The sequence below is a fragment of the Chiloscyllium plagiosum genome, unplaced genomic scaffold, assembly GCF_037043375.1.
Source record: "Chiloscyllium plagiosum isolate Xiang-an unplaced genomic scaffold, Cpla_swu_hap1 HiC_scaffold_7, whole genome shotgun sequence".
In the NCBI taxonomy this organism is placed as follows: domain Eukaryota; kingdom Metazoa; phylum Chordata; class Chondrichthyes; order Orectolobiformes; family Hemiscylliidae; genus Chiloscyllium; species Chiloscyllium plagiosum.
The window spans coordinates 108,504,231-108,522,879 of NW_028270145.1; the positions used below are offsets into that span (position 1 = coordinate 108,504,231).

Genomic DNA, 18,649 nt, shown 5'->3' on the forward strand with positions numbered 1-18,649 from the left:
GAACAATAAGGTGGTGGTGTTCCCATGTAACTGCTGCCATTGTCCTTCTAGATGGAAGTGGTCATGGGTTTGGAAGGTGCTGTCTGAGGATCTTTGGTGAGTTTCTGCAGTGCATCTTGTAGATGGTACACACTGCTGCTACTGAGTGTCGGTGTTGGAGGGAGTGGATTCTTGTGGATGTGGTACCAATCAAATGGGCTTTGTCCTGGATGATATCAAGCTTCTTGAATGTTGTTGGGGAGTATTCCATCACACTCCTGACTTGTGCCTTGTCGATGGTGGACAGACTTTGTGGAGTCGGGAGGTGTATTGCTCACTGTAGTATTCCTAGCCTCCGACCTGCTATTGTAGCCACTGTGTTTATGTGGTGAATCAATTTGAGTTTCTGGTCAATGATAACCCCCAGGATATTGATAGTAGAGGATTCAGTGATGGACCACCATTGAATGTCAAGAGGTAGTGATTAGATTGCCTCTTACTGGTGATGGTCACAGCCTGGCATTTGTGTGGCGTGAAAGTTACTTGCTACATATCAGCCCAAGCCTGGATATTGTCCAGATCTTGTTGCATTTGAACATGGACTACAGTAGATAGACTCACAATACCATTAGGGATGAAATTCCAGAATTTTCCAGAATACTGTGGTGACTGTGAAGGAAAGTCGATACAATTCCAAATTGGAATGGAATGTGTTATACAGGGGAACTTGCAAATCAAGATGATCTCATGTTCCTGCTCCCTTTGTTTGTTGTGGGTAGTAGTTGTAGGAGTGAAAGATGCTTTCAGAGGAGCCTTGGACTGTTGCTGTAATGCATTGTGTCGATGGTACACGCTGATACCACTGTGTGTGTGTCAGTTGTGAAGGGATTGAATGTTGCAGATGGCTCATGGCGTGCCGATCAAGCGGGCTGATTTGGCCTGGATGGTGTCAAGTCAATTCTAGTGTGAAACAGCTCCCCGCCAAGTAGAGTTTCAAATCTTTGTTGTGGCCAACCCAGGAGTGTTAAAGAAAGTGGAGCTGAATCACCCCTTCTTACTTGGATGTGACAACTAATTGTGAAAATATCAATCAGCAATACTTATCTGCTGAAAGCAAGCTTATGTGTCCAACAGAGGGCAGTGAAGAGTTAACCATGTTGCTGTGGGTCTGAAGTCACATGTAGGCCAGACCAGGTAAGGAAGACAGATTTCTTTCCTTCAACTCAATGAGATTTTATGACATTGGCAATGGTCATCAAGCTTTCCTTTAATTCCAGATTTTTAACAAATGTAAATTTCGGAATCTGTTGGGATTTCCCATGAACAATTCCCTTTTGTACTGGATTATAAGTTGAGTGACATTACCTCCACACCAAAAAGGTTTGGGAGTCTTTGTAGCCGCAAGGATTGGGTTATGGGTATATAGAGAGTGGAGCTGAAAACTGTGTTGCTGGAAAAGCGCAGCAGGTCAGGCAGCATCCAAGGAGCAGGACAATCAACGTTTCGGGCATAAGCCCTTCTTCAGGAATGAGGAAGGTGTGCCAAGCAGGCTAAGATAAAAGGTAGGGAGGAGGGACTTGGGGGAGGGGCGTTGGAAATGCGATAGGTGGAAGGAAGTTAAGGTGAGGGTGATAGGCCTGAGAGGGGGTGGGGGCGGAGAGGTCGGGAAGAAGATTGCAGGTCAAGAGGGCGGTGCTGAGTCCGAGGGTTGGGACTGAGATAAGGTGGGGGAGGGGAAATGAGGAAGCTGGAGAAATCTGCATTCATCCCTTGTGGTTGGAGGGTTCCTAGGTGGAAGATGAGTCGCTCTTCCTCCAAGCGTCGTGTTGCCATGGTCTGGTGATGGAGGAGGCCAAGGACCTGCATGTCCTTGGCAGAGTGGGAGGGGGAGTTAAAGTGTTCAGCCACGGGGACGGTTGGGTTGGATGGTGCGGGTGTCCCAGAGGTGTTCTCTGAAACGTTCCGCAAGTAGGTGGTCTGTCTCCCCAATATAGAGGAGGCCACATCGGGTGCAGCGGATGAAGTAAATGATGTGTGTGGAGGTGCAGGTGAATTTCTAACGGATATAGAAGGATCCCTTGGGGCCTTGGAGGGAAGTGAGGGGCGAGGTGTGGGCGCAAGTTTTGCATTTCTTGCGGTTGCAGGGGAAGGTGCCGGGAATGGAGGTTGGGTTGGTGGGGGGTGTGGACCTGACGAGGGAGTCGCGGAGGGAGTGGTCTTTCCGGAATGCTGATAGGGGAGTGGAGGGAAATATATCCTTGGTGGTGGGGTCTGTTTGGAGGTGGCGGAAATGACGACGGATGATACGATGTATCTGGAGGTTGGTGGGGTAGTAGGTGAGATAGATTGGGGTTCTGTCCTGGTGGTGATTGGAGGGGCGGGGTTCAAGGGCGGAGGAGCGGGAAGTGGAGGAGATGCGGTGGAGAGCATCGTCAACCACGTCTGAGGGGAAATTGCAATTTTTGAAGAAGGAGGCCATCTGGGTTGTTCAGTATTGGAATTGGTCCTCCTGGGAGCATATGCGGCGGAGGTGAAGGAATTGGGAATATGGGATGGCGTTTTTACAGGGGGCAGGGTGGGAGGAGGTGTAATCTAGGTAGCTGTGGTCCGCTGTACCCCATGTGGCCTCCTTTATATTGGGGAGACAGGCCGCCTACTTGCGGAGCGTTTCAGAGAACACCTCTGGGACACCCACACCAACCAACCCAACCGCTCCATGGCCGAACACTTTAACTCCTCCTCCCACTCCGCCAAGGACATGCAGGTCCTTGGCCTCCTCCATCGCCAGACCACGCAACACGACGCCTGGAGGAGGAGCGCCTCATCTTTCACCTAGGAACCCTCCAACCACAAGGGATGAACGCAGATTTCTCCAGTTTCCTCATTTCCCCTCCCCCCACCTTGTCTCAGTCCCAACTCTCAGACTCAGCACCGCCTTCTTGACCTGCAATCTTCTTCCCGACCTCCCCGCCCCCACCCCCTCTCTGGCCTATCACCCTCACCTTAACCTCCTTCCACCTATCGCATTCCCAACGCCCCTCCCCCAAGTCCCTCCTCCCTACCTTTTATCTTAGCCTGCTTGGCACACCCTCCTCATTCTTGAAGAAGGGCTTATGCCCGAAACGTCGATTCTCCTGCTCCTTGGATGCTGCCTGACCTGCTGCGCTTTTCCAGTAACACATTTTTCAGCTCTGATCTCCAGCATCTGCAGTCCTCACTTTCTCCTATATGGAGAGTGGATTGAGGCTACAGAGTGACCCAAACATAATTATAAGGATTTGAAATTTGAAATGTTGTCTGCATTGACCAATGTAGGTCAGTGAGCACAAGACTAACGGGCAAATGGACCTACTGGGAGTTAGGAAAAGTGGAGAGAATTTTTGGCTGTGTTTAATTGTGACATCAAAGTAAAACACTATTGATGGGATTTGAGCATTGACCCATTGGTGCGGTTTAATCTTAGATGCTGTTTGTAAAACAGACCCTAACCAGCCACAGATCTTCAGACATATTTCCTGATTCTCTGAAGTCAGAGTTGTTTAATGGGAGTAGGAGCTGATCTTTCTTGTGTTTTTCATGCCTACTCAAAGCCAGAATGAACCCTTAGTTTAATGAAGTAACTGAAAACGTTTAATTTGCAGTTATTGAATCCAAAGTTTTGATGTGGAGAAAAATGTTGCAATTATATCCACCGTGCTCATTATGCCCTCTGCATTTCCCAAAGTGCCTGACGTGCACTATATATAGATCAATAGCTCACTGACTCATTTGGTTAAAACATGCACAGCCTTTCCGGTAAAAGTGACTTCTGCAATGCAAAACTAAAGAAAGGGAAATAAAAACTTGCACTTTAGGTAGCACCCTTCATCACTTCAATACGTTATGGCCTTTTAATTACTTTTGAAGGGTAACTCGTTGTAATGCAAGAAATCCTGCAGCAACTCAAGAAACTGACTTCGACAGCACCTTTTAAAAACTGAATTTTATTGTCCGGAAGGATAAGGACAGCAGACACATTGGAATATGACTGCCAGTTCCCCTTCAACACACACACACCATTCCAACTTAGAAGTCTATCAGCATTATAGTGGAAATCTGGGAACTCTCTCCCTAACATCACTGTTGACATACCTACACAAATGGTCTGCAGCAGTTCAAGAAGGTGACTCAAGGGCATTAAGGGATGGGGAAAGAACGTAGACTTGCCAGTGAGTTGTAAGAAGGAACAATTTTCACACACAGGTCTAACAGCAAGGACAAAGTTAAAAGTCACACAGCACCAGGTCAAAGTCCAACAGGTTTAATTGGAAGCACACTAGCTTTCGGAGCGCCGCTCCTTCATCGGGGGTTGTGTGATTTTTAAGTTTTCCAGAGAGAGCTTCAGAAGGCTGCGGAGGAAGAGTTTGACACAACCCTCTCTGTTTGGTTGCAGTACATCAAAAACAATACACAAGCCCTGACCAACTGTTACAACATTAACATTTTGCTTGGCAGAGTCAAGACCTTCGATAGACATTGCAACACAATCTCAGAAAACGTCAATGAGATCCAGACCAAGGTGCCCAAAAGTGGGAAAGGCAAGAAAAAGTCATAACCAATCGACAAGGACTGATTCAGCCCTCAGATGTTCCTCTGGGGGGGGGGGGGATTTTGTGATTGGTGTTCTTAGAAACCCATTGCTTACCGGCAAGCAAAGTGGTTGCTTCTATGCGGATTGTACCAGAATTGAAACAGACAGAATATCGAGAGGCCTGGATGGAGTGGGTGTGGAGGGGGTGTTTCCACCAGTAGGAGAAACGTAGACCTGAGGCACCACTTCAGAGAAAAGAGATGATGCTTTCGAACTGGAATTCATTGTCACAGAGGGCAGTGGGAGGACAAGTCGTTGAGTGTATTTAAGACCGAGATAGATAGGTTCTTGATTAGTAAGGGGATCAACCTTTCCTCAAAAGCCAACCCACTCATCCCAGAATTAATTTCTGAATAGCCGGCAAGACATTTACATCCATCTTAATAACAAAATCAAACAGTGTGATATATTTGAAATGTGCTCTTACCAATGTTATCAATAACTTTTTTTGACTTCATTCACAACTGTGGATATTGGTGGCTAAGCCAGCAATTATTGCCCAGAGGGCAATTAACAGTCAACCATATTGCAGTGGGTCTGGAGTCACATGTAGGCCAGGCCAGATGAGGATGGCAGTTTCCTTCCCTAAAGGGCATTAGTGAACCAAGTCGGCTTTTCTGACAAAAAGCCATGGATTAATGGTCATCAATAGAGTCATAGAGTCATAGAGATGTACAGCACAGAAACAGACCCTTTGGTCCAGCTCATCCATGCCGACCAGATATCCCAACCCAATCTAGTCCCACCTGCCAGCACCCGGCCCATATCTCTTAGTGTCTCTTAGTGAGCTGAAAGGTATATTCAAGCCAGGCTGGATGGAAATCAACTGAGATTACTGCATCTTTTCACTTGCCAACTACTCATGGGCTTTGTGTGAGGCCATAAACAGACTTGACCTCAGCCATGACCATGGCCAAATAATCTGAAGTGATCTGTCGCTTACTGACATCAAAGAAAAGGGTTCTTATGAGAGATCTTCCACCATGGGTCAAAGATTCTGGAAAGCCCCAAGTGACCATTGCAATCTAGTTGCATGTCACCAGTTAAATCTCCTTCATGACAGCCCATTTCTGCTCTTACAATATTGTGCAAAGATTATCAAGGGTAGAGAAGGATGTGGAGTTGAGGCCATAACCAGAGCAGGCTCAAGGGGCCGAATGGCCTCCTCATGTTCCTAATTCTTATCTATGTATGCCAGAAGAGTACAAAACAGTTTCTATTGAGATTGTCCCATTGACTTTCCTCAAAGTAACACCACCTACCCTGAATATTTTTGGGATTGATTCATAAGAATTCATCTATTTGAGGAAGGATAGACTTGCTCTGGAATCAGTTCAGTGAAAATTCACTAGGATGGTTCCTGGAACATTGAGGAGCCAATTAAATTGAGTCTCTGCTTCCAGGAGCGGAGGAGCGGGAAGTGGAAGAGATGCGGTGGAGGGCATCGTCAACCACGTCGGGGGGGAAATTGCGGTCCTTGAAGAAGGAGGCCATCTGGGTTGTGCGTTTTTGGAACTGGTCCTCCTGGGAGCAGATGCGGCGGAGTCGAAGGAATTGGGAGAATGGGATGGCGTTTTTACAGGGGGCAGGGTGGGAGGAGGTGTAGTCCAGGTAGCTGTGGGAGTCGGTCGGTTTGTAGTAGATGTCCGTGTTGATTCGGTCGCCTGAGATAGAAATAGAAAGGTCGAGGAAGGGGAGGGAGGAATCTGAGACTGTCCAGGTGAATTTGAGGTCGGGGTGGAAGGTGTTGGTGAAGTGGATGAACTGTTCAACCTCCTCGTGGGAGCACGAGGTGGCGCCGATACAGTCATCGATGTAGCAGAGGAAAAGGTGGGGGGGGCCAGTGTAGTTGCGGAAGATGGATTGTTCCACATATCCTACGAAGAGGCAGGCATAGCTGGGGCCCATGCGGGTGCCCATGGCTACTCCTTTCGTTTGGAGGAAGTGGGAGGATTGGAAAGAGAAGTTGTTCAGAGTGAGGACCAGTTCAGTCAGTCGAAGGAGGGTGTCAGTGGAAGGGTACTGGTCGGTACGGCGGGAAAGGAAGAAGCGGAGGGCTTTGAGTCCTTCGTGATGGGGGATGGAGGTGTACAGGGACTGGATGTCCATGGTGAAAATAAGGCGTTGGGGACCGGGGAAGCGAAAATCATGGAGCAGGTGGAGGGCATGGGTGGTGTCCCGAATGTAGGTGGGGAGTTCTTGGACTAAGGGGGACAGGACGGTGTCAAGGTATGCGGAGATGAGTTCGGTGGGGCAGGGTCATGTACTGACATTGAATCAGATCACAACTGATCATCTATCTCAATGTCACTCTCCCACATCATCTCCATATCTGTCAATTTCTTGAAACTGCTCAATGTTTGAGCTTCTACAATCCTCTGACGTAGAGAATTCCATTCCCTGAGTGAAAAAAAATTCCTTCCAATCTCAGCCTTAAATGTCCTGCCCCTCATCCTGCGATTGTATCCCTGATTCTAGACTCAGTAGCCAGAGGAAACATCCTGCGATGGGGATAGACATTCACTCTATCACTCCCTGTAAGAATCTTACAAGTTTTAATGAGGTCACAATCCATTCTCCAAAACTCTAGAGAGTGCAGATCTCTCCTCGTAAAATAATCCCACCACCCTCAGAATTAATATGGTAAATCTTCATCACAGTCCCACTGTGGCAAGGATTTTGTTACTTACATAAAAGCCCAAATCTGTACACAATACTGCAGGTGAGGTCTCCACAACTTTCTGCACAGATACAAGAAGACATCTTTACTCTTTCACTCAAGTGCCCTGGCAATGAAGGCCAACTCACTTGCTTGTCTAATTAATCGCTTGTCTATATGATGGCTTTTGATGCTGCATAGACAAGGGCAACACCTTTGCACAAGGAAAGGAATATATATGCGGGCAAGTATTGCTGCAACTCTGCAACGCATTTGTGAGACTGGAGGAAGGCTTACAATTTTGGTCCCCTTGCCCTGGGAGGGATGTAGTTGTACTGGAGGCAGTTCAGAGGAGGTTCATTAGATTGATTCCACGGGTGAGGGGTTGCCCTATGATGAGAGATTGAGCTGTTTGGGCCAATACTCTCTGAAGTTTGGAAGAATGGAAGGAGATCTAATTGAGGTCTACAGGATGCTTGGGAGGATCAACAAATTTGATGTAAAAGGGATGTTTCCCCTTGTGGGGCAATCTGGAATGAGAGGTCATAGATAATAGACAATAGGTGCAGGAGTAGGTCATTCTGCCCTTCGGGCCTGCACCACCATTCATTATGATCATGGCTGATCATTCCTAATCAGTATCCTGTTCCTGCCTTATCTCCATAACCCTTGATTCCACTATCTTTGAAAGCTCTATCCAACTCTTTCTTAAATGAATCCAGAGACTGGGCCTCCACTGCCCTCTGGGGCAGAGCATTCCACACAGCCACCACTCTCTGGGTGAAGACGTTTCTCCTCATTTCTGTCCTAAATGGCCTACCCCTTATTTTTAAGCTGTGTCCTCTGGTTCGGCACTCACCCATCAGCGGAAACATGTTTCCTGACCCAGAGTGTCCAATCCTTTAATAATCTTATACATCTCACAGTGGCATGGTGGCACAGTGGTTAGCACTGCTTCCTCACAGCGCCAGAGACCTGGGTTCAATTCCCGACTCAGGCGACTGACTGTGTGGAGTTTGCACGTTCTCCCCATGTCTGCGTGGGTTTCTTCCGGGTGCTCCGGTTTCCTCCCACAGTCCAAAGATGTGCAGGTAAGGTGAATTGGCCATGCTAAATTGCCCGTAGTGTTAGGTAAAAGGGGTAAATGTAGGGGAATGGGTGGGTTGCGCTTTGGCGGGTCGGTGGGGACTTGTTGGGCCGAAGGGCCTGTTTCCACACTGTAAGTAATCTAATCTAATCTAATCTAATCAATTAGATCCCTCTCAGTTTTCAAATTCAAGGGTATACAAGCCCAGTCGCTCCAATCTTTCAACATAAGATAGTTTTAGGATAATGGGTGGCAGATTTAAATCAGACATGGAGAAATGACTTTAGAATTAGAATCCCTACAGTATGAAAACAGACCGTTTGGCCCAACAAGTCCACACCAACCCTCTGAAGAGTATCCCCTCCCCAGAGTATCCCCAACTTATATTTATCCCTGACTAATGCACCTAACCTACACATCCCTGAACACTATGGGGCAATTTAGCATGGCCAATTCACCTGACCTGCACATCTTTTGAATGTGGGAGGAAACCGGAGCACCCGGAGCAAACCCACACAGACATGGAGAGAATGTGCAAACTCCACACAGACAGTCACCCGAGGCTGGACTTGAACCCAGGTCACTGGCGCTGTGAGGCAGCAGTGCTAACCCCAGAATCACGCTGCCACCTTAAAGACTTCTCTGAAAGGGTTGCAAAATTATGGAATTCATATCCCAGGGTGTGGTGGATGCTGGAATAAATTTAGTGAGGAGTGCGATAATTTTTTAATTAGTAACAAGTTGAATTCATGGAGAGTGGTAGAGAAGTGGAATTGAGGCCAATATGAGATGGACCATGATCGTATTGAATGGCAGAGCAGGCGTGAGGGGCTGAATGGCCTACTCTTGCTCCTAACTCTTAGAAAATGAACAGGTATTTCATTATCCAGAGGGCTGTGAGTCTTTGGAATTGTCTATTACAGAGGTTTAGGATTGCGCCATCACGTTCAAGGCTGGGATAGAGAATTATTCATGCACTGAGGGAATTAAGGGAATTCTGTTTACTCATTCACAGATGTGGGTGTTGCTGACCCATTCAACATTTATTGCCCATCCCTAATGGCCTAGAGGGCAGCCAACCACATTGCTGTGGGTCTGGTGTGAAGAGTGTGGTGCTGGAAAAGCAGAGCAGGTCAGGCAATATCTGAGAAGCAGGAGAATCAACATTTCTGGCACAAGCCCTTCATCAGGAATGTGCAGTCCTCACTTTTTCTTTTTTTTTCTTTTTTTTTTGAACAAAATCCCTGTCACTCCTGTTTATTTACTTTCTTATTTTTTCTAGGCTCTTATTCCCTGTCTATTTTAAAAAAAAATTGTTTTCAACCCCCACACTACCGCCTAACTGCGGTAGTGCTTATTTTTTCCCCAGCACCCATGTTGTGTGTGTGTGTGTGCAGGTGTGAGTCCTCATTTTCTCCTCTGTGCTATGGGTCTGGAGTCACATGTAGGCCAGACCAGGTAAGAAAGGCTGTTTCCTTCCCTAAAGTACAACCAGACAGGTATTTCCTGACAATCAACAATGGTCACCATTCGACTTTTAATTCCAAATTTTTATTAAATTCAAATTCCCCCATTTGCCATGGCAGGATTTGAACCCCTGCCTCCAGAACACCACCTGGGTCTCCTGATTAATATTCTGATAATACCACTTGACCACTGCCTGCTCATTTAAAAAAAAATCCCTACAGGTTATGCTGGAGATCAGAGTCAAAAGGTGTTGGTGCTGGAAAAGCACAGCTGGTCAGGCAGCATCCAAGAAGCAGGGGAGTCGAAGTTTCGGGCATAAGCCCTTCATCAGGGGAGCAAGCAGGAAATTAGTTTTGAGGCAGACATTATCCTATTGAATGCCTGGGGAACAGGATCAAGGGAGTTTATGGTTTACCCCTGCTCCTGTTTCTTCTGCGAGTTGTCAGCAAGGTTAACCTTACCCTTGAGAAGATGGTGGTGAGTCTGGTCAGCGACTGTTCAGGCCCTGCCAGAGGATCGTTCCTGGTTGACTACATTGCCAAATCCTAAAGTCACAGAAGGAATTGATTCACTGGTTGTGGAAACACTGCAGAGTTTGTTGAGGGACCGGAAAGATGCTGTACATAGTTTTTTAGATTAGATGAGATTAGATTACTTACAGTGTGGAAACAGGCCCTTCGGCCCAACAAGTCCACACCGCCCCACCGAAGCGCAACCCACCCATACCCCTACGTTTACCCCTTACCTAACACTACAGGCAATTTAGCATGGCCAATTCACCTGACCTGCACATCTTTGGACTGTGGGAGGAAACCGGAGCACCTGGAGGAAACCCACGCAGACACGGGAAGAATGTGCAAACTCCACACAGTCAGTCGTCTGAGGCGGGAATTGAACCCGGGTCTCTGGCGCTGTGAGGCAGCAGTGCTGACCACTGTGCCACCGTGCTGCCCACACGGTAGTGGTAAATGTGAATGCAAATCTCGAGCAGGAGGTGATATAAAGATCTTATAGGCAGGTAATACAGCGGAGGAAACTCCCAGGGATTAAAAACTCTTTTTTTGGGGGGGAGAAAGAGGGAACTCTTGGAAACATTGAGCGAGTTTGTTATTGGGGGAACATGAGATCTTTGTTGCTGCCTTTGACATATAATCAGTTTTATAAGCAGGTCTGTTAGCTTAATGCAAAATGGGTTTCTTTTCAGAGAGAAACTCTGTGAAACCAGCATAGCGACAACATAACCGTACTGCATCAAAATCTAGCCAATCAGCTCAGTGCGGGGGCGGGGCAGCTGAAACCCAAGGGAACAAGTTCTTCTTGTCAGTCTCACAATTCATAATTTGTTCAGGAAACTACTCTAACTACCAGCTTTAGATTGTAATGGGCTGTTACAGAAACATCCACTTCAAACCTGATTGCCCTTGTTTGTCAGACTTTGAGAGTCACAATGAGAATTTCTTGATTCAAAGAGATCAGCAGTCAAATCGCTGCCTTTCGCTTCTGTTGTGACACAGCTGGGGAAAGAATAAATTCAATTTGGCCAGAAAAATCCTTCAAGTGACGGGGATATTTTGAAAGCTGGGCTTGTGGAGATTTTTCATTCACCTGTCTGCACACAGAGAGAAATATAGGCAGAAACAGGTTCAGATGTTTAAACAGAGAGAGATTTCAACAAATGTGCATTGGGTCAGTTTGTACTGATGACATAATAGAGGAAGGATTGAACTTCCCATGGCTGTGATGTGCCTGGGTTAGCAATCCCCTGATAGAGAGCTAGAAACTCAAGGAGTTAGCAATTATCCCCCAGAAACCCAACAAGTAACTTGTAAGATAAACTGGAAGGCTATTAAAATTCACTCAGGATGTATAAAACTTCAATGGGGCAAGCTTTTCCCATTCATTTCCACCATACAGAATTCCATTGTGTCAGACTCCTTAATTTCAAACCATTTCCTTTGTACAAAGTTCCAATGCCCCAAACTCCTTCTCGCTCACACTTTCTGAATGGGATTCCAAAGTTCCAAACCCCTCTGCATTCTATAAAATTCCTTTATGCCAAACTCCTTCACATTCAATCATATTGTACAAGCCTTTACTGGTCCAACCCTGTCCCAGCAACTCCCATTGTACAGAATTCCCAAATATCATAATCCTTTCCCGTCATTCCAATTCCAATATAACAAAGCTAAATGTTGCTGAACAGAGAGATGGGATGTGAAGTTTTTCATCCAGCACTCATCAGGACAAATGCAAGAATGCCAAATTTCAAATGATCACAACAATGTATATTACAGGAGAAAAAGAATGCTGATTGGTTGGCAAATCATATCTAATTGGCCAAGCCATTTCCATGGAGAAAACAAACACTTTCTCATTCATTCTCGTCCTAGAAAATTCCAATGTTCCAAATTTCACTTCCACCATGATGGAGTTCCAATATGCTGAACGCTTTTTCATCTTCAGTTTTTGTTCAGAATTCCACTTGATCAAAACTTCTTCCGAGTTCATCATTTTGATAATCATTTCTGCTATGCTCAGTGGTTCGCACTGCCGCCTCACAGCACCAGGGTTCCAGGTCCACTTCCAGCCCTGGGCGACTGACTGTGTGGAGTTTGCACATTCTCCCCGTGTCTGCGTGGGTTTCCTCTGGGACTCCGGTTTCCTCCCACAGTCCAAAGGTGTGCAGGTCAGGTGAATTGGTCATGTTAAATTGCCCATAGTGTTAGGTGCATTAGTCAGAGGGGGGTGGATTGCTCTTCGGAGGATCGGTGTGGACTTGTTGGGCTGAAGGGCCTGTTTACACACTGTAGAGATTCTAATCTATATGGATCCCTACCTCTTGAGCTGCCTCCAGCTCTCTGTGAGATCCCCAGCATCCTCCAAATCTGGTCCCTTGATAATTTCAATGTTCACAGTTAGTGGTTATGCCTTTAGCTACCCAGATCCTAAAAGCTGGAATTATCTCCTCAAATCTCTCTATTTCTTCACCTTTATGGTCTCCTTTAAATTGCTCCTTAAATCTACCTTTTTGCCTCGATGTCTCGTAAATGCTCCCCCTCTTATCTACTTGACCTGAATCAATTCTGTCGTTGAAACTTCTGAGACCATCCTCATTCTCCAGTGCTGCGATGCTATCCTTCACCAATATCACTATCTGTCCTGCTTTATTCCTTTCCTGTCTTGCTGTGACCAAGAATATTTAGTTATTTAAAAATTAAATGTTCTTTCGGTAGGACTTCAGCCTCATGCTCCAGGTCTTTGGGCACCTGGTGCAGAAGTTGTGGTCAGATCAGAGGGCTTTGTCATGGGTCTTCTCCCAGGCCTGACTAAATTGACCATGAGGTGAAAGTGGGTACTGCAGGTGCTGGAGATCAGACTCGAGATTAGAGTGGTGCGGGAAAAGTGCAGCAGGTCAGGCAGCATCCGAAGAGCAGGAAAATCTACGTTTCGGGCTAAAGCCCTTAATCAGGAAATGCTGATGTATGGCTTTTGCCCGAAACGACAATATTCCTGTTCCTTGGATGCTGCCTGACCTGCTGTGTCTTTCCAGCACCACTCTAAATTGACCATTAACTGGTCCAGGCTGCAGAATATGGAGGAAGGGGCCTTGGTTCCTACCCTGGATGCCCTACAACTACATTCATGCCCCAGGGTCTTAGGAGAGGAAGTGTGGAGTGTCCATCTAACCTGGAGGCCTAAAGAGGTGGACACCGCAGGTGTTAGAGTACATTAATTCCAATTCAACTCCTTTTTAATTTTTTCCCTTCCTCTTTTCCAACCCTCCCTCATTTGAGCTGTTGTTGCACTGCCTGTGGGTAGTACTTGTTACTTGTTGATTCTTTAATTTGTCAAAGAGCGATTTGTTGGTGTGTATGTCAAAAATAAAGAAACAAAACCCAATAAAAATGATTATTTAACACCCAGTCCTGCTTTCCTTCAGTTGTCAGTCTGCTATGGTCACAATACAATATATTCTTGACTGGGACAACACACACGTCCTAGGACAGGTGAAACAAAGACACGCCGATAATTCCTCAAGGCCTGGCATTACAACTGGATCTCCATCAATAAACATATCAATTTAGATCCTGTCTACTTTCCCTTGAAGAAAAGAACCGGAAATGACATCACCCACCTTAAGAAACCAAGACCCATAAATGGAGAGGTGGGACATACCACCAGCGCTTCACCGGAGACTCTCACTGATGATGTTACCGAGCACGGTGACGAAACATCAGAAAACAAACCTTCCAGCTCAGCGAGCTAACTTACATCCATATTATTAACCTGAGTTACAAATCTTCTCAAACATCACTAATATATTCCAAATGGCTATCTGTCCCTACAACTCAACAATTTTAATTGCTATATTTTGTGCATGTATTTGCAGGTTTGATTGAGAAAGTCTGAAGATTTCCTTTACCTCAAATTCCAGCCACAAACTTACTATATTCTATTCCAGTGTTATCTATCATCAATTAATAAATTGGAATTGAAAGCTAATCTTGGTAATACCGATCAATAAATTACCAATGATTGCTTTAAAAAACCCACCTGCCTCACCGATATCCTTTCGGGAAGGAAATCTGCCATCCATACCTGGTATAACCTACTTGGAGTCAGAGAGTTGTGCAGCACAGAAACAGACCCTTCGGTCCAGCTTGTCCATGTCAACCAGATAGCCTAACTTAATCTAATCCCATTTGGCCCATATCCATCTAAACCCTTCCTATTCACATACCCATCCAGATGCCTTCATAGAATCCTTGCAGTGTCCAGACAGGCCATTTAGCCCAACAGGTCCACACTACCACTCCAGACAGTAACCTACCCATATCCATTCCCCCTACCCCATTACTCTACATTTACCCCTGACTATTGCACCTAACCTACACATTCCTGAGCACTATGGGCAATTTAGCATGACAAATTCACCTGACCTGCTCATCAATGGATTGTGGGAGGAAACTGGATCACCCAGAGATGGGGAGAATGTGCAAGCTCCACAAAGACAGCCACCCTCAAGCTGGAATTGAACCTGGATCCCTGGTGTTGTGAGGCAGCAGTGCTAACCATTGAGTCATTGTGCCGCCAAATACTGTAATTGGCTCATAGAGTCCGAGAGTCAGAGACATACAGCACAGAAACAGACCTTTCAGTCCAACTTGTCCATGCCAACCAGATATCCCAATCCAATCTAGTCCCACTTGCCAGTACCCGGTCTATATCAGCCAGCACCATTTCCTCTGGCAGCTCATTCCACACATGCACCACTCTCTGTATGAAAAGGTTGCCCCGTGGGTCCCTTATACCACTCACCTTAAACCTATGCCCTCTAGCTTTGGAATCCACCACTCTGGGGAAAAGAGCTTGTTTATTCATCCTATCCATGCCCCTCATGATATTATAAACCTCTGTAGCATCACGCCTCAGCCTCCGATGCCCCAGGGAAAATAACTCCAACTTACTCAGCATCACCCTGTAGCTCAAACCCTCCAAACCTGGCAACATTCCTGTAAATCTTTTCTGAATCCTTTCAAGTTTCACAACATATTTTCCTGACTCCAGACCCACAACAATGTGGTTGGCTCTTAACTGTCTACTGTCATTCAGTTCAAGGACACTTGAAGATGGACAACAAACACTTATAGAGTAATAGAACATAGAACATTACCATGCAGCGCAGGCCCTTCGGCCCTCAATGTTGCACTGATCAAATGGAACAAATCTGAAATCCATTTAACCTGTACTATTCCATTCTCGCTCATATGCCTATCCAATTACCATTTAAATACCCTTAAAGTTGGCGAGTCTACTACGATTGCAGGCAGTGAGTTCCATACCCTCACTACTCTCTGAGTAAAGAAACTACCTCTGACATCTGTCCTATATCTATCACTCCTCAATTTAAAGCTATCGCTCCTCGTGCTGGCTATCGCCATCCGAGGAAAAAGGCTCTCACTGTCCAACCTGTCTAACCCTCTGATTATCTTATATGTCTCAATTCAGTCACCTCTCAATCTTTTTCTCTCTAACGAAAACAGCCTCAACTCCCTCCACCTTTCCTTGTAAGACCTTCCCTCCATACCAGGCAACATCTTAGTAACTCTTCTCTGCACCCTTTCCAAAGCTTCCACATTCTTCTTATAATGCGGTGACCAGAACAGTACACAATACTCGAACACTTGACTGCAACAGAGTTTTGTGCAGCTATAGCATGACCTCATGGTTCCCAAGCTCAATTCCTTTACCAATAAAAGCTAAAACACTGCATGAATTCTGAACAATCCTATCAACCTGGATAGCAACTTTCAAGAATGTATGTACCTGGATACCGAGATCTCTCTGCTCACCTACACTACCAAGAATCTTATCATTAGCCCAGTACTCTTTATTCCTGTTAACCCATTCCAAAGGGAATCACCTCACACTTTTCCACATTTAACTCCATTTGCCACCTCTCAGCCCAGCTCTGCAGCTTATCTTTGTCCCTCTATAACCTACATCCTTTGGCACTACCCACAACTTCACCAACCTTAGTGTCATCTGCAAATTTACTAGGCAGAAGTGGGTACTGCAGATGCTGGACATTAGAGTCAAAATTAGAGTGGTTCTGGAAAACCACAACAGGTTGGCAGCATCTGAGGAACAGGAAAATCGACGTTTTTGGCAAAAGCTCTTCATCAGGAAATTTACTAACAGGTCCTTCTATACCCTCATCTAGGTCATTTATAAAAATGACAAACAGTGGTCCCAAAACAGATCCTTGCAATACACCACTTATAACTAAACTCCAGGATGAACATTTACCATCAATCACCACCGTCTCTCTTCTTTCACCTAGTCAATTTCATAGGTCATTGATAAATAAAAGTACCTTTAAGCGAGCTATTCTGCAAGCAGTCTGTATATGTTGGTGGCTTGACAGTTCTCCTCTCCAGATTAGAGTGGCGCTGGAAAACCACAGCAGTTCAGGCAGCATCCAAGGAGCAGTAAAATCGACGTTTCGGGCAAAAGCCCTTCATCAGGAATACAGGCAGAGTGCCTGAAGGGTGGAGAGATAAATGAAAGGAGGGTGGGGGTCTCTCCACCCTTCATGCTCTCTGCCTGTATTCCTGATGAAGGGCTGTTGTCCGAAAAGTCGATTTTACTGCTCCTTGGATGCTGCCTGAACTGCTGTGCATTTCCAGCGCCATTCTAATCTGGACTCTGGTTTCCAGCATCTGCAGTCATTGTTTTTACCTAGTTCTCCTCTCCAATTCATTTTTCTTTCCGATCTTATACCCAAAAACATCAAATCGTTTCATTGATTTTAATATTGTCAAAATTCTAAATTTAAACTTGACTGGAGTTTAGCATCTTGGGGCTAAATTTAAACTGATTGGCCAAATTTGAATTTGTTTTTGTCTCATAGCAATCCAGGTACTACTAGCTGCTGGCCGAAATGTTACATTGTAAATTTTCCAGTAACCTGTGTGCTTCTCTCGGTCTTTCAACTCTCTTAAAGGTGCAGTACACCTCTACACGTCAATAATTATTGCAACATTAATAAAGTTAAATTTAAATAGTTGGAGCATTTGGATTCATTCAGCTGAATAGGAGATTTTGGAATCTTGACTCCAAGACCCAGCAGAAACTCCAGCCCACTACATCTGTGCTAGCTCAGCTTGATCTCAGTTGGAGGGCTGTGATATAACTGGTCTCTCAATGAGGCCTGGGCAACAGGAGGGAATGCATGGGTAGTGCAGCAGGACCCTGCTCCTGAGCACCAGACAGCGACAACCAGCTGTATGTAAATGGCGTGATTTTTGGGAAGTACAGACACAGTGCTGCCTTTGCGGAGCTCAACAGCTACACCAGAAGAGATTTGGACTTTAGACAACACTGAAGTGTAGACTCAGCAGCATCTGTTTTTAATTTAATTTGATTTGATTTATTATTGACACATGTACCTAAGTACAGTGGAAAGTATTGTTTTACGAGCAATACTGGCAGATCATACTATACAAAGACATAGAGATTATAGGGTGATCGAACAGAACAAGGAATACAAAGTTACAGTTGCACAGATCAACATCAGGTTTGAAATATTAGAGGTCCATTAGGCAGTCCAGTAACAGCAGGGAAAAAGCTGTTCTTCAACCTGTTGGTGCGTGTGTGTAAACTTTTGTATCTTCTGACTGACGGAAGAGGTTGGAGGAGATTATAACCAGTGTGGGAGGGGTCTTTAATGATTTTTGCTGCTGTTTGAAGACAGCGAGAAGTGTGGACGGAGTCAAGATGGAAGGTTGGTTTGCGTGATGGACTAGGCTGTGTTCACAACTCCCTGTAAATTCTTACGGTCCTGGGCAGAGCTGTTTCCATTCCAAGCTGCAAACAGCTTGGATAGAATGCTTTCTATGGTGCATCTATAAAGGGTGGTGGGAGTCCTTATGGACATGCCGAATTCCGTTAACTTCCTGAGGAAGAAGAGGCATTATGCTGGTGTACTGCGACAAAATGTTCAGAGTTAAACCTTTGCACCTTAACGGGTGAAATGTCTTTGACTGAAACTAACAACTTACTCTGCACCTTGCTGCTCTCAGTAAGTGCTTAGGATACCTTTTTATAATGAGGTAAAATTGTGAAACAGACTCTGGGAGTGTATGCACATAAATGTTTACTAGAGCTTGGGAACATAACCCCAAAGTAAGGGGGGAGCAGGTTTAGGACTGAGTTGAGGAGGAACGTCTTCACCCAAAGGGTTGTGAATCTGTGGAATTCCCTGCCCAGGGAAGCAGTTGAGGTTACCTGGCTGAATGTTTTTAAGGCAAAGATAGATAGAATT

At 45.6% G+C, this 18,649-nt stretch overlaps 1 pseudogene; it reads left to right on the forward strand.

The window, feature by feature from the left end:
- The first annotated feature begins 4,162 nt into the window (after positions 1-4,162).
- Positions 4,163-14,232, forward strand: LOC148149678 (small nuclear ribonucleoprotein Sm D2 pseudogene; annotated as a pseudogene).
- The last annotated feature ends 4,417 nt before the right edge of the window (positions 14,233-18,649 follow it).